The following is a 13,201-nucleotide window of genomic DNA, read 5'->3' on the forward strand; positions in this document are numbered from 1 at the left end:
CCCTCGCAGCTCGGGGTGCGGGGAGGGCGCCGCGCTCCATAAAGCCCCTATGTCATTAAGGGAGGGGGGCCGCGCTGCCGTAGGGCGCGCAGCCCTCGCCCGCGGCGGCAGCGTCGAGTGCACCTTGTACTGCGTCCACATGTGGTTGCGCTCGCCCCTTGTCGGCGGCAGCCCCGGCTGCCAGGCTGCGCTGGCCGAGACCCTTTTGATTAATTATTAGCATCGTCGGGAGCGATAATATTAATGACAGCAGCGAGGGCAGAGGAGGCATGCTCGGGGAGGACGCGTGTCCCACCTGTGCCCCTGGCGGCAACTCCACTCGCGGCGTGGGAGGGCAAGCGAGCCGGCGTCGCGGGCTGCACGGGCAGCGCAGAGCCGCTCCCCCGGGCTTTCCCATTTGGAGTGGGAAGGGGAGATAAGTGGGTGGAAGATGCTGAGGCGAAGGGGAGGGGGGGAGCCACGTTGCAGCCCGGTGCGGGGCAGCAGCCGTAGTCGCCCCCTCCCTCCATCGCCCCTTTTCTCTTCCTCTTCTGGCTGCCGCTGGATGAGTAGGGCTGCCTCCCCAGGACCCAGGTAACGTCTGCGCGGCGCGGCCGGGAGCGGCGACAGCGCCGCGGTTAGTAGTGGAGCACGGCGCGGCTCCCTGCCTGCCCCTGCCTCCCCGCTCGGGGCCTGGCTCCGCGGCGATGTCCCCGCGCTCCGGCTGGATCGCCCAAGGCGGGGAGAAGGACGGGAGGGCGACCCAGGGCTGGGGAGGGATGTCAGGAACAGCCCCCCGCTCCCGGGCCCTCACACCCCATTGCGCTGCGGTTCCTCAGCCCCTTCCCTGACTTTCTACGGCACTTTCTTCCCGAGTCTTCAGGAGACTAAAGTTTAGCGCCGGTCCGAGCAGGGCGCAGCAAGGCCAAAGGCAGCGGTGTGAGACAGGGCGAGCTGGAGAGGCCATTCGCCTCGAGCACGGAGGGACGCCGGCCGCGAATCTCCCTTTCTCTCCCCCCACATTTTTTAAATTATTATTATTTTACTCCCCCCCTCCACTTCTTACTGTTAATGACAAATCTTATTTACCCAAACAAAGACTATTGGATTACGAGACTGATCACCTGATGACGACCTACCTATGGGCTCGTTAAATACCCGCACAGCCGCACGCGTCTCCGCAGTACGTGTGGGGTGGGACGTACCTACACACGAGCCCGGGCACCCGCGCACACGCTTGCATCCCACCACACTTGTGTGTGTGTGTGCACATCGTCAGGCCCGCAGCTGCCTGCCTTCTCGCAAATAACCCCAATAAGCAAGGGCTGCTTACTAGCTCCTGCGAGATGAGAGGGCTCCTTCTGCTGATTTCGGCGTCTGTGCACGCTGGGGCCAGCACCTGCCTTGTCCGGGGCTGACTCTTTACTCGCCGGGAGACGCGGGAGCGCTCGTGGGGGACAGATGGAGGAAATAAAGGTGCTGCTTAGTTACCCTCGCAAGGCAGGTTAGCCTCAGAAAGCCTCGAAAGTCAATGGGCGTATTTTAAAGTTCATTGATGCGTTTATTGCTGCTCTCGCTGAGTTTAATCTGGGGGTATGTAGAGGAGGAGGGCTTGCGTCCTGCAAAGGTAGGTCAAGGTGCGGCGACCTCCCCTTCCTCCCGCTCTGTGCGGCTGCAGCCGGGCCTCCTGCATCGGCTGTTACCGGCGTTTCTGCAGGATGTGGCTGCCCTGGGTGCCACGCCAGCCGCACGTCGGCCTCAACGCGTGGGTGGGTGTGCTGTTCAGGAGCATCTCGCTTTCCTGGGCCGTTCATTTCTGCGGAAAAGTTCGGAAATAAAACAGAGGAGAAAGGAGGGGGGCTCGTGAGGCAAGAGGCTGCTGTAAGGATTTGTGATGTTGTGTGCTTGGACTGCCTGGTACCCTGGGGCGTTTTGTTAAATAAGTAGCACCTGTGTTACCAGACACGAGAAAAATAGAGCAGAAGACGGCCGAAACTTTTTGCCAGAGAGGCAGTGCGCAGGACTCTGCTCAAAACGGCAACGTTTTGGTGAAGGGGCTGCGAGACGTTCGGGACGTTCGCCCCGTCGTTGGAGTTCCATCCGTCCGTGCTGCGCCGGGGGGAGGGGGGGTGGTACACGGCGGCGTGGCCGGGGCAAAAGGGGGAATGCGTTACTGTCGTCGTGGTGTCGAAAGGGTCACGCGCGCTCCCCGGCGTCGCTAAAACAAAAGAACAAAACCCGTCGTAGGAAGAAGGCAGCAGACGAGAGCAGCGTGTCTCAGCCGCGCCCGCGGGCGGGATCGAGCCGCGCTCAGAGACCTCCTCTGTACCTGGCGATTCCTTTATTTTAATCACATTGTTTTCGCTTCTCTAAGCGGGACGTTTTTTCAGGTGTTATAGCGGTTGCGATGAATAGGCGCACCTTTTCTAAGGAGGAAACCTCAGTCTCGTTACTCTATTCGGGGCGAGCACATTGTTCCTGGTCGTAAAAACTTGACAAAGTTTGGCTAAATTGTTCTCTATTTGCCTTAACGCACATTTCGAAAACGCGGTGGAAGGGCCACTTTGAGGCCCTGCGCTTGCATTATGCACAGTACGAAAGTTAAAATTTCTGGAACGTTGTATATCTCTCTGCAACGGCAGATAGCAGCCATGCTAATTGTAAAAATCCCTATGTAATGGGCCTGTGGTCCACCCTTTCCTGGAGCGAAGCGCCCGTGGGCTGGGGGAAACGCTGTCCTGCAGGTGCCGAAACGTCCTTGGGAGCCGCCGCGTTATCCTCTTTCCAGAGGAGCCCGGTGGGAGCCACCACTAAAATTCTTGGAAAGCTATCTCGGAAATCAATTACTGAAGCACTCCGGCCTTGCGTGGGCCGCATAACGAACTCCCAAAATATCAACAGCAGCAGCAAAAAAGTGGCGTTTAATTCAATCAAAGGTATCTCCAGCTTGTCGGGTGGGTGTCTTCCCGAGCAGCCTAACGTAATTAGTGCTCCTTCACCGCCACTCGGGCTTGCAAAATCTACCTTTTGGTAACGTTAATCTGACCCTTTCCTTTTAACGATTTTTATTAAAAAGAAGAAGGGGGAATGCGCTTAAGGTGCCACCCGCGGAAAAACTAGGAAGTGTTTCCAAGCACGACTTAATTCTGCACATCATAAATAGAAACTAAATAAGAAAGGGGGCTGCTCTGCGGGGACGAATGCAAAAATCACCCTGCATTGGGGATATTATTGCCTCTCTCCTCCTCCTGCCGGCTCTGCAGTCCCGCTTGCTGCAGGCAGGAGCCCCTAACGCCTGCGGGGTTTTCATCCTGGCATGTGGCGGGGCACGGAGGAGGAGGCGCCGGTGTTGTCTTTCCCGCCGCGCTCAGGAGCGCGGGGTCGTCTCGGGCCCGCCGCGCCGCGCGGGGCACCGGCAGGTGTCGCTGTCCCCCTGCTGGCTGCAGCGCCGGGCCTGCCCGAGTGGTGCAGACAGGGCCGCCAGGGCGGCGGCAGCGGCCCGCCCTGCTCCCCTGCCCTGTTCCAGCGCCCGCACCCGGCCTCCCCTTCCTGGCTGATCGGGCGGGCTCCACCGAGCCCAGCTCGCGTCGAAGAGGAGAGAGGGAAGAAAAAAAAAAAAAAAAAAAAAAAAAGGAGGAGGGGGAAGCCCAAGCGAAACAAAACAGGGTTACTTCCCTCCGAGGGGCAGTTAAGGAAAGCAGGGACGTGCTGGTTCATTTCAAACCTCAACTTTATTGGTAGGGTATTTAATAGCAAGGTATAAACTGATGGCCAAAATGGAACAGTAGGAAAGACACTGGGAAAATCGGGCTAATTCTCATCCTGTCAGCGCTAAAGCCATAAACCTCTCGTGTACGGAAACTCAACTGCATTGGCTGCTCTGAGACTGATGTTGGAGCTAACGTTTGGAAGGCTCGCTAAAACGCACCCAACAAAGCCCTTGCTGCACGTCACCCCTCGCAGTAACATGAGGTGTGGATGAAATTCACGAATATTCAGACTTGTACCCCCTATTGTTCGGCCACTCCTCTCAGTTCCTACCTTTCTACCTCTAATCGCGAGAAGCTTAAGTAATCGGAGAGATGGGTATCATTTGGAGTCCATTATTATTATTAAGGAGGTGTACAGTGAGGTGTATTCACACTTGAAGCTTTTATGTAAGGACGCCCAATTTATGATTTTCTTTTTGGTGAAGACAGAACTCACTATATTCAGCTTTTTCCTTAAAAAAATCAAATTTCAGTTATTTAGCCTAAAGTTACATCGTTGTCATTCTGCATATTTTCGTTCAAGGATTTCGGTCTTGTGGGGAAAAAAAAAAGGCATTTTGCGTACCTGCATCTCCCCTCTTCCAAAATAACCCGCTAATAATGCCAAAACATGTATGTTCACGTGGCGAGCCCTTCTGCGCACAGCTCATTATTTACGGGTGGACTAGAAGACAGACGGCGAGGGCTGGGAGAGGGAGAAGCCCGGGTGGGAGATGTTCAGCCTAGGTTTGGTGTAGGCAAACAACGGGTTTGGGGCATTCGAGGCACTAAGTGCCCTGCAAGCAGATGAGAGGGCACCCATCTCACGCGTTAATTGATTTGCGCCCCAGACTCTTTTGCGGTGCGTCCGTCTGTGCCGGTGGAATAAAATCCGAGCATTATTAACGCGGTTATGTTTTTCCCGCCTGGAGTGGTCCCCTCGGTGCCGTTCCGGGACCCTCGTGCCCGAGCAGGCCGCGCGGGGGGCCCCTGTGGCTGCGGCGGCATGGGGAGGGGCCGCCGCCGGCTCCGCGCGGGCCGCGCAAACGCCGCCCTGATTCGTGGCACCGGCCGCCCTATGGGAGCGCGGGCTAGGGGCTGCCTGCGCTGCCGGTGCGGTGCCGGCGGCGCGACAAGCAGCGCGGCGACGGGGAGCGGGCTGCGGGGCCGGCAGCCGTGCGCACCCCCTGCTACCTGCGCGTCCAGCCGAGCGGGGCCGGGTACTCGCCGCGGCGCGGCTGCCGCGTAGGTTAATGTATAATCTAGAGGGGAGCGCGCTTCACGCGCGCTAATTAAAGTGGGGGAGAGAAAGGGCTCCCGTGCGCGAGTCCCCGACCCTGCTCGGTAACGGGCAGCGGCGCGCCGCTTCCTAGCCCGGCTGCTAGCCCTAAAAACGTGTCTAAAATGTGCTTTCCTAATGAATTGTTGCCATATAGGGTAAGGTAAGAAATAACCTAGTGGATGATACTGTCCATTTCGTGTTTTTTTTTTCTTTTAATGTTTTACGTGTAGCCATCTGACTGTTTTTTATTGGATGACATATCATATGAGCACTTTAGTGTAGGGTTTGTGAAACTAGAGCTAGAGGTAGTGCTGGAAATATCGTAAGGAAAGCCAAAGAATTCAAGTATACGTGTCGTGAAATAGGTACTGAATAATACAGACCGGGCATGGCACTTTGCTCTTTATTGGAAAAAAAATGCCTGACAGTCTTTGGGGAGGGCGAACTTTTGCCCTATACGTTCCTGTAGGTAAGTCATTCATGCTGTAACTAATTATCTATGCACGTACTTAGATTAAAAAAAAATGTGTACGGGCGGGCATCGTTCTAATGGTGTTGCATTACTCGGTTAAAAGCGTCATGCTTCTGGACTATAGAAAGGGGATAATCTGCTGCTTTTAATCAATTTTGAGCTATCCTTTCTTTTTAAAGGAAAATTTTCCCTTTAAGGTAAATCGAAAGTGAGCTGATGTTGTTCTTAATGTAATTCAAGGCCTTTCAGATAACGAACATGTAATGATACCGAGGATATTCTAAAATAATCTCTAAAAATGCTTTTTTTTTTCCTACTAAAGATGTAGGTAGACAATTTGGAGCTACACATGCTGAAATGAACTGCAATACATTTACTAATGTAGCAGTTAAGGCAGGACGTACAAGATGTCTTCCTGGGAGAAAGCTCCCCATACCTGGCTCTGTACATTTTAAGAGAATATTAAAAAAGAAGAAATCCCGATCTCAGGAGAGATCTTGATGCATATATATATAGTAATTCTGCAGTTAAATATTACAAATACTTTGAAGCAGTCCCCATTAGCATTATCTATATTGCTCGATCTCTTGAAACGGTATTTTTTCTAATATGAAGTTAATTAGGCAGTCTAACTTCCCGATTCGAGCTATTAGTATTGGCCCTAGCCATGGCAGCAACACGCGCCTCTCCTCCCAAGAGCAATAAGCAGGTTGTGCAGATTGGTTTGATATTATCTGTGCAGATTTTGTACCCTTATAAAAACAGAAGCATGTAGGAAATTGTATGCAAAGACACATACACAACAGAGTCTTGCCAAAAAGCAGAGGGGAGCGGAGGGGGGGTATTTTTTTTTTAAGAAAGGAAGGGGAGATCAAAGAAAAAGCGATAGCCTCTAACTTTCAGTATTTTTTAAAAAATTCAAATGTATCTTTACATATGCATCAGTGTTAAAAATAATGCGCGCTGGAGCCAAGGGGAACAGCATCAGGAGGAGCAGAGGAGAATGGTGCAGGGCCGAGCCGCGTTACGCGCGCGGAGCTCTGCGGAGCTGCCGTCCCGCGCCGATTTGTCATTACGGGGCTCTCTCGCTGTTGTGGATGCTGAGGGGGTGCATGATGCTGAGGGGGTGTATGCAGGGGTGGCCGGGTTGGGTTTGTAAGTTAATTACAGCCTTCACTCCTAGGGGCGATCGCACCGCGGAACCTGCCGTCGCTTCTCGGCGCGGCGGGATTTGCATCTATTTTTGCACCGCGCTAATTTCCTGGCCATGTGTGCGCGCGGCCGGCGCACAGTGAGCCCCGCGCTGACGTCAGCGCCGTGACCCCGCCGCGGACGGAGCGCGGGGCGCGGTCCGGCCAGGCTGGGCTGGGCCGAGCTGACGGCGCCGGGGCGGGCGCGCGCGCTGCTCGCTGCACGGCTCGACCCCGTAACCGCAACAGTGACCGAACCGAGGAGCCCGGCCCGGCACGCGCCCGCGCCGCAAAACAAAGCGCCCCGCGCGCGCCCGCCCTCCTCTTCGTTTTCGTCCTAGCGGGACCTTATTTGCTGCTCTTCTACCTCGGGTGTGGGGTGGGAAATGGAAAGCATCGAGCTGTGCATTAAAAAAAATTATCTGCCCCCACTCCCAGTGTTGCGTGGCACACGTGTGTTGAGTGAGCGCAGGTAAATCCTCGCTTCAAACGGCCCGTGCTGCGGCGTTTGGGAGCTACCGTGTGTGGATATGGTTGGTGGCAGGGCTTTGGAGTGAGGGCTGAGCTGGTAGCAGCGCGGGTGGAGGGAGCCGAGGCAGAAAAGAGATGAGTCGTTAGGCTGTAGTCGCAAGCATCAGAACCGCAGCCTTCCCGGCGCCCTGATCTGCAAGTCAAAGCCTCTCCGCTGCCTTTGCGTTGGTCTCTGCCGTCTGGGGGGAGAGGGGATATTAAAGGGTACTCGGATATGTGACTGGGGGAAGTTGGCTTTGTCAATGATACGGAGGTAGGACAGATGCGAGCGGGGTTCTAAAAGTGTCCCCTCTTCTCTTTGCCGATACCCTTTCTGTCTGTAGAAATTTCTCTGTGCTGGTGCTTGGAGAACTTTTAGCGCCGGGGGAATTTCCAGCAGCCGGGCTGTAGAATTAAATGTGAGCGTTGCTTTGAAAACGGAGGGTGTTCTTTATTGGGGTGTAAGCGTATGTTTGTCCCGTGGCAGTACATGTTTGTCTGCCCTTCTGCTATGCTATGTTCCTGAGCGTCTCTCCAGGTCTTGGCATAGTCGCTCACGGCGCAACCCGGGGCTCCTGCCTAGCCAAACCCGCCCCCAGCGTGCGCGGCCAAGCAGGGAAGCAGGGGCGTGGGGTGTTGCTGGTTAAACCCCGCCGCAGAAGACAGTCCTCTCGGTAGTGCCGCGAAAGCGCCGCTTGGCCCGAGTCGCGTTAGGCTTTTCGGCCGCTATTTTATTCCGCGGGAGCGCCCTTTGTGTGCGTGATGCCGGTGACACCCCCGGTGTTGCGCGACGGGGTGGCCGGGCGCCCCCAGGGCCGCGCGGCGCCTCCTCACTCGCCTGTGGAGCTCGTGCGTGCGTACGTGTGAGCACAGAGGCGCCTCGCACCTGCGCGCCCGCCCCGCAGCGCCCCCGCTGAGCCAGCCGCCCCTTATCTTGCCGGGCTCCTCACCCTCCCCCCTCGCTCCCCGCGCATCTCACGCTCAGACACACACCCAAACTTCTCCTGCCTTCCAACCTGGATCCTTGAATGAGCGCGGAAAAAAAGGGGGGGGGGGGGCGGGGGGCAAAACTTTTCGAAAGTCTCCTTCCAGACATCGCTGTGTTGGCGAGAGGTCACGCTACAAGTTTGCATGATAACAGAAATTCGAAGAGATGCTTTTTGTTAGCGTTGTTCTCACTGCTGCTGTTGGCTGCTTGACTGTTTTTGACAAAAGTTACACAAAATGTCAGTGTCTCCCTAAAGCAGGACTCAGAAGAAACTGTTCTTCAGGAGTTAGCTGGAGGAAAATACCTTAGAGAACGCGACTTTTTGGTGCATTTTTTTTAAAGTTAAAAAAGTACGCTCTCCTCCTCTGGGGAAAAAATGTAGCCATTGCTCTTCTTTAGATTAGGCATTTCTAATTTGTTCCGTCTGTCAGAATGGGACTATGAGAGGTTTGGGTGCAAATTCATTATCTCTGGCAACGCATAAGGTATAGTAGGAACTGAAAAAGACCGTGGCAATGGATGAACAATAGGGCTTCAGTTCATCAGCAACAAAAGCGTTGGGGAAATTGGTTGAATTTCAGAGCACGTCCTCCTTAGCAGAGAGGGCTGGGCTAGACATTGGCCAACCCCCCCAAAAAACTTGCAGAGCCTCACATACAACACTTCACTTTCTACTCTGGGGCTTAGGAAGCAATATGGGAAAAAAAAGAAAAAAATTTGCATTTCTTTTCTTTTTTTTTTCTCTTTTCTTTTTGTTTTCTTTCCTGGATGGACGCTTGCAATCTTTCAGAACCAAGCGTGCAAGAATTACACCATGGAACTAAGCGGCACTTTCAAATAGAGCTGCGAATTTCTGGCGCCCGGGAAGAGCGTGGAATCTTTGTTTTGCACTGGAGACTCCTCTCGCCCCCTGGCTCTGGGGCGAGCCTCTCCTCCAGGAGCAGCAGCAGTGTAAGTATCGCGGGGGTGCCCAGAGGCCGCGGCTCGGGGGGCGAGCTCAGCGCGGGGTCCGCAGAACAGGTTGTCTCGGCGGGGCTCCCGTGCCTTCCCCTGGGGCCCGCGAGTGACATTCCATTAAAAGACAGACTCTGAGGAGTTAACTGATTTTGTGCGACTCATGCTGAACCTGTTGGTCTTGCGCCTAGTTGGGGGCGAGAGCTGCTAATTATCGAGCAGGTTGCCGGCGCACAGGCAGCTACCACGTCCTTGTGCGCAGGCAGGCAGCTTCCGAGCGATGCCAGGGCATCCTCCGAGGGGGTATCGACACAGGGCCAGTCGATAATAGTGCCTAAAATTGTAGTGCCTAAAATTGGCATTTGGGAGCTAATTCCTGCTCACTCCACATTTCAGAGCTTTAAAAAAAAAAAAAAAAAAAAAAAAAAAAACACGCAGGAACAGCTTTGAGATGAACAGCGTGTTAGAGCCGAGTCGCCGTAGTTACTGAAAGCGGTTGCCTTCGTGCTTGCGGGTCACTTGGAGGCAGCAGCCATCACTTCCTGTGCAGGCTGACCGCGGTGCGCGTCCCTTTGCGCGGGGGTCATCAATGTTTGAAGCTGCTGTAATTACGGCGCTCGGCGGGGCAGCTGCGGCGCGTCTGGCCCCGGCTCGTTCCCGTGCCGCGCTCCGCGGCCGCGCAGGGCACCGCGCTGCGCTGGGGCTCCCGCTGCGCCCCAGCAGCTGCCACGGCCCGACCCGGCGCGGGCGGCAGGCGGCGGGTGTCACCACAGGCGAGGGACTTATGCAAGAGGGTTTCTATTTTAGTCCACCCACCGGCCAGGCGAGCAGCATCCCTCTCCACGAGGGAAAATCTCTCCTCCGCTCCTGCAGTCTTGAAGGGGGCGACGTTGCTTACCTTAGGAAAAAAATAGAACACTATTACTTTATTTAATCTGCTTTTAAACTAAGGCTGATGTAATCGATATGATGCAATGAAAGTGAGTAGATTACGTTATAATTATTTACACGACCAACTATTTATACGGTATTAGCTCTGTAAATACAGAGCCTGCCTTCCTCATTATCTTGATTTCAGGACAGAAGTGATCTGAAAGACCTGGAACTTGTAGCAGGGAAATACTGGCTTAATGTGTTTTGAATGTTTGGAACTGGAGGCTAGGTGGAGCCTCCATCCTTTATTAAGTAACTGGCAGTTTGTTGTATGCAAATATTACAGCTGCCTCTGTAGTTTTCACCGCCTCTGCTCAGCAGCCCCAAATATTAATCTTTTCTTCTTTAGCATAGCTCCCCCAACAAATAATTTTGGAACTGGTTTTCTATCGTTCTTATTTCCTGTAAATATTAATTACTACATTTAACCCTGCAGATACCGGAGCACATTAGTCATATCTGTTTTATGTCACATTAGATCATCTGCAGGAAATGTGGCTAGTTATTTCCCTGTTTAATATAGAGCCAAGCGTTTTGGTAATTTAATAATCTCAAATGTTGATATATACTGCGCCTTCTGAACGCACACGTTTGTCTTCACATACATTTCATGAACGAGAATCAACGCTGAAAGTGTTTAAATTATGATCCTTTGCTTTTTTTGTGGGTATTTTTCAGATTTAGACAACGCAGAAAGGCCACAGAAAGAGACAGTCATGACAAGAAATGGTAATTTTTATTTTTCGTTCAAAGTCAGACAATAGAGAATACATTGCAGAAAAAAAGGAATGTGTTCTTTATCATCACGCAGTGTTTCTATGTATAATTACTGAGCATTCGGGGTTCGTTTTTATTTTTTCAAGAATTTGAATTCTTGATAGTCTGCCTTTTCTTATTTTGTAATTCGGATTTGTATTAGATCCCCCTCTGCATACCATGTGCTCAACATTACAGAAATGCAGTCTGCACTTGCCTGTATAATGAAATAGTGGTCACAAAAGAAAGGATAAGACCCTCATTAGGAGGCAAGACAGTCAAATGACTTACCTGGCTGAAAGGAAAGGGTTATCATGCAGGAAATGCTGGCCTGGGTTGTACTCGCATGCTCTGGTTTACATTTATGTGAATTATATTCTAATTAGTATGGAAAGAAGATTCCTGGAATGTTTTTCCCTTCTTACGTAGTTCAGAGCAGTTTAAGTAGGGTTCCTCTGTGTACTCCATACAGAAGGTGGGGGTACTGGCATTAGAGCAAGACTCTGACTGCAATAATTAGAGATTCATAAGCATTCCTCTTTAAAGTAAATAGAAACTGTTTATTCTTAAGAAATCCACGCAGGATGTTTCTTCTTTACGTCACGGCCATCTGGAGACCTATAAAAAGATTAGAAAACAAGCATAGCAATCACATACTAATCTGCAGGCCATTAATGGGAATTTATAAGGGAAGTAGGAAGAAAAAGTATATTCTTGCATTCAGTCTCCTACAATATATAGATCATTTTTAACTATTCCAAAATCACTTTAGGTTTTATACAATTATGTAAACTGGGGGTAGGGCAATGTGTGTGTAGTATTAGCAGTTGCTTCTGACATTTTGGATTAGTTTTCTGATGGTAATTTCAGAATTACACATTGTTCTAAGTTTTCACACACTAGATGACCCTGCGTCTTGGAAATGTATATTAACAAATATGTATACTTTTTTTTTGTACTATTCAGTCTAGGCAAATGTTTTTTTGTGCAGTCTTACTGGACACCCATAGATTTTGAGGTCCTGCTAGATGACTGAGAAGTAGAAAAAATAATTGGTAATATGGCTAATGAAGAGCTAGATTATAATTGTCATGTTGGCTATTTTGGCTTAGTGAGGCTCCAATGATTAATCTCCAAAACGTGGCAGGTGTATTGCAGTTACTTCTTAAGTCAGTGTGTGAGTGAACTGGCCTTGAAGTAGAACCTGATCTTTTAAAGGTATATTTTGCATCTTTGAAACAAAATAATTTACAAAGAAACGCCTTGTGTTTAACTGAAAGCCCTGTAACATGGTGACATGTTTTACATGCATGCATTAATATGTACATGTGTGGCCATGTTAATATGTATAATACATATGTGTATCTATGTAAGCATAGATGTACACACACACATATACAAGGAGAACATGAATTTTCATGCCTCTGACTGAAAGAATTTAATGCATAAGCTCACAAGCCTGTTATATGTAACACATGCCTGATCACTAATACTGCTGCCTCTAGTTATTGGAAGAAAAACATCTTTCTGTCTATCTGCCAATTTGGGAAAGCTCATTAGAATTTTACATAATATCAGCATGATCATGTGCCTTTAGATATATCAGATGTCCCAGTCAGCCCTCCCTGTTGTGTCTGAGCAGCCTGAGAGGTAATGAGGAAGCATAGCAACTAATAACACAGCATTTTAAGAAATCTAACCAGTCTATGCCAGGCTAGGTGTAACCTGCAAAGAGCGCTGGCATAATTATCATGTACAGCTTCTATACACCGAGCACGGGTGGCAAATTGCAGTGTTTCCCTCTATCAGAGTCTCTGATATGTACTAAAATAAAATAAAAAATCGTGCTCGGTTTCAAAGGCTCAGAATCTGAAAGCACAAATGAATGGCCTCATTAGCAATACCACTACTGAGTTCGGGCTTGGCACATTGGTATTGTATATGTGTTACTTCTTGGTGGCAGTATTAATTCTGGGCCCTGTCTGACAAATGATACTGCCTTCTCATTTTGAGGCTTTTCTAATATTAATCTATGAGGGAAAAAAATGGACTGGTTTATATAGTTACAATTTTGCAGTGTAACCACCTACACATATATATGTATGTGCACACAAATACATACACACTCAGTCATGCACATAGACCTACATCTGTATATATGGTTCCTCTACATACATATGAGCACACATATGCTGTATTGTGCAAGCAGGCTATCTAGTCAGCCTAAAGGATCAACAGCTTCAATATAACTCCATGCATTTAAGAATTTCCCCTTAAAATAGCAATATATGCAAACACAGCTTAATTTATTTAAATAGATGCAGGGTGATGTGCTCCCTATAACTGCATGGGAACATAAAGCACAGTCTGTTTTATTTTATACCTTAA

This window comes from Tinamus guttatus, unplaced genomic scaffold, assembly GCF_059628265.1.
Source record: "Tinamus guttatus ecotype Peru unplaced genomic scaffold, ASM5962826v1 Tinamus_guttatus_pri_ptg000432l, whole genome shotgun sequence".
Taxonomy (NCBI): Eukaryota; Metazoa; Chordata; class Aves; order Tinamiformes; family Tinamidae; genus Tinamus; species Tinamus guttatus.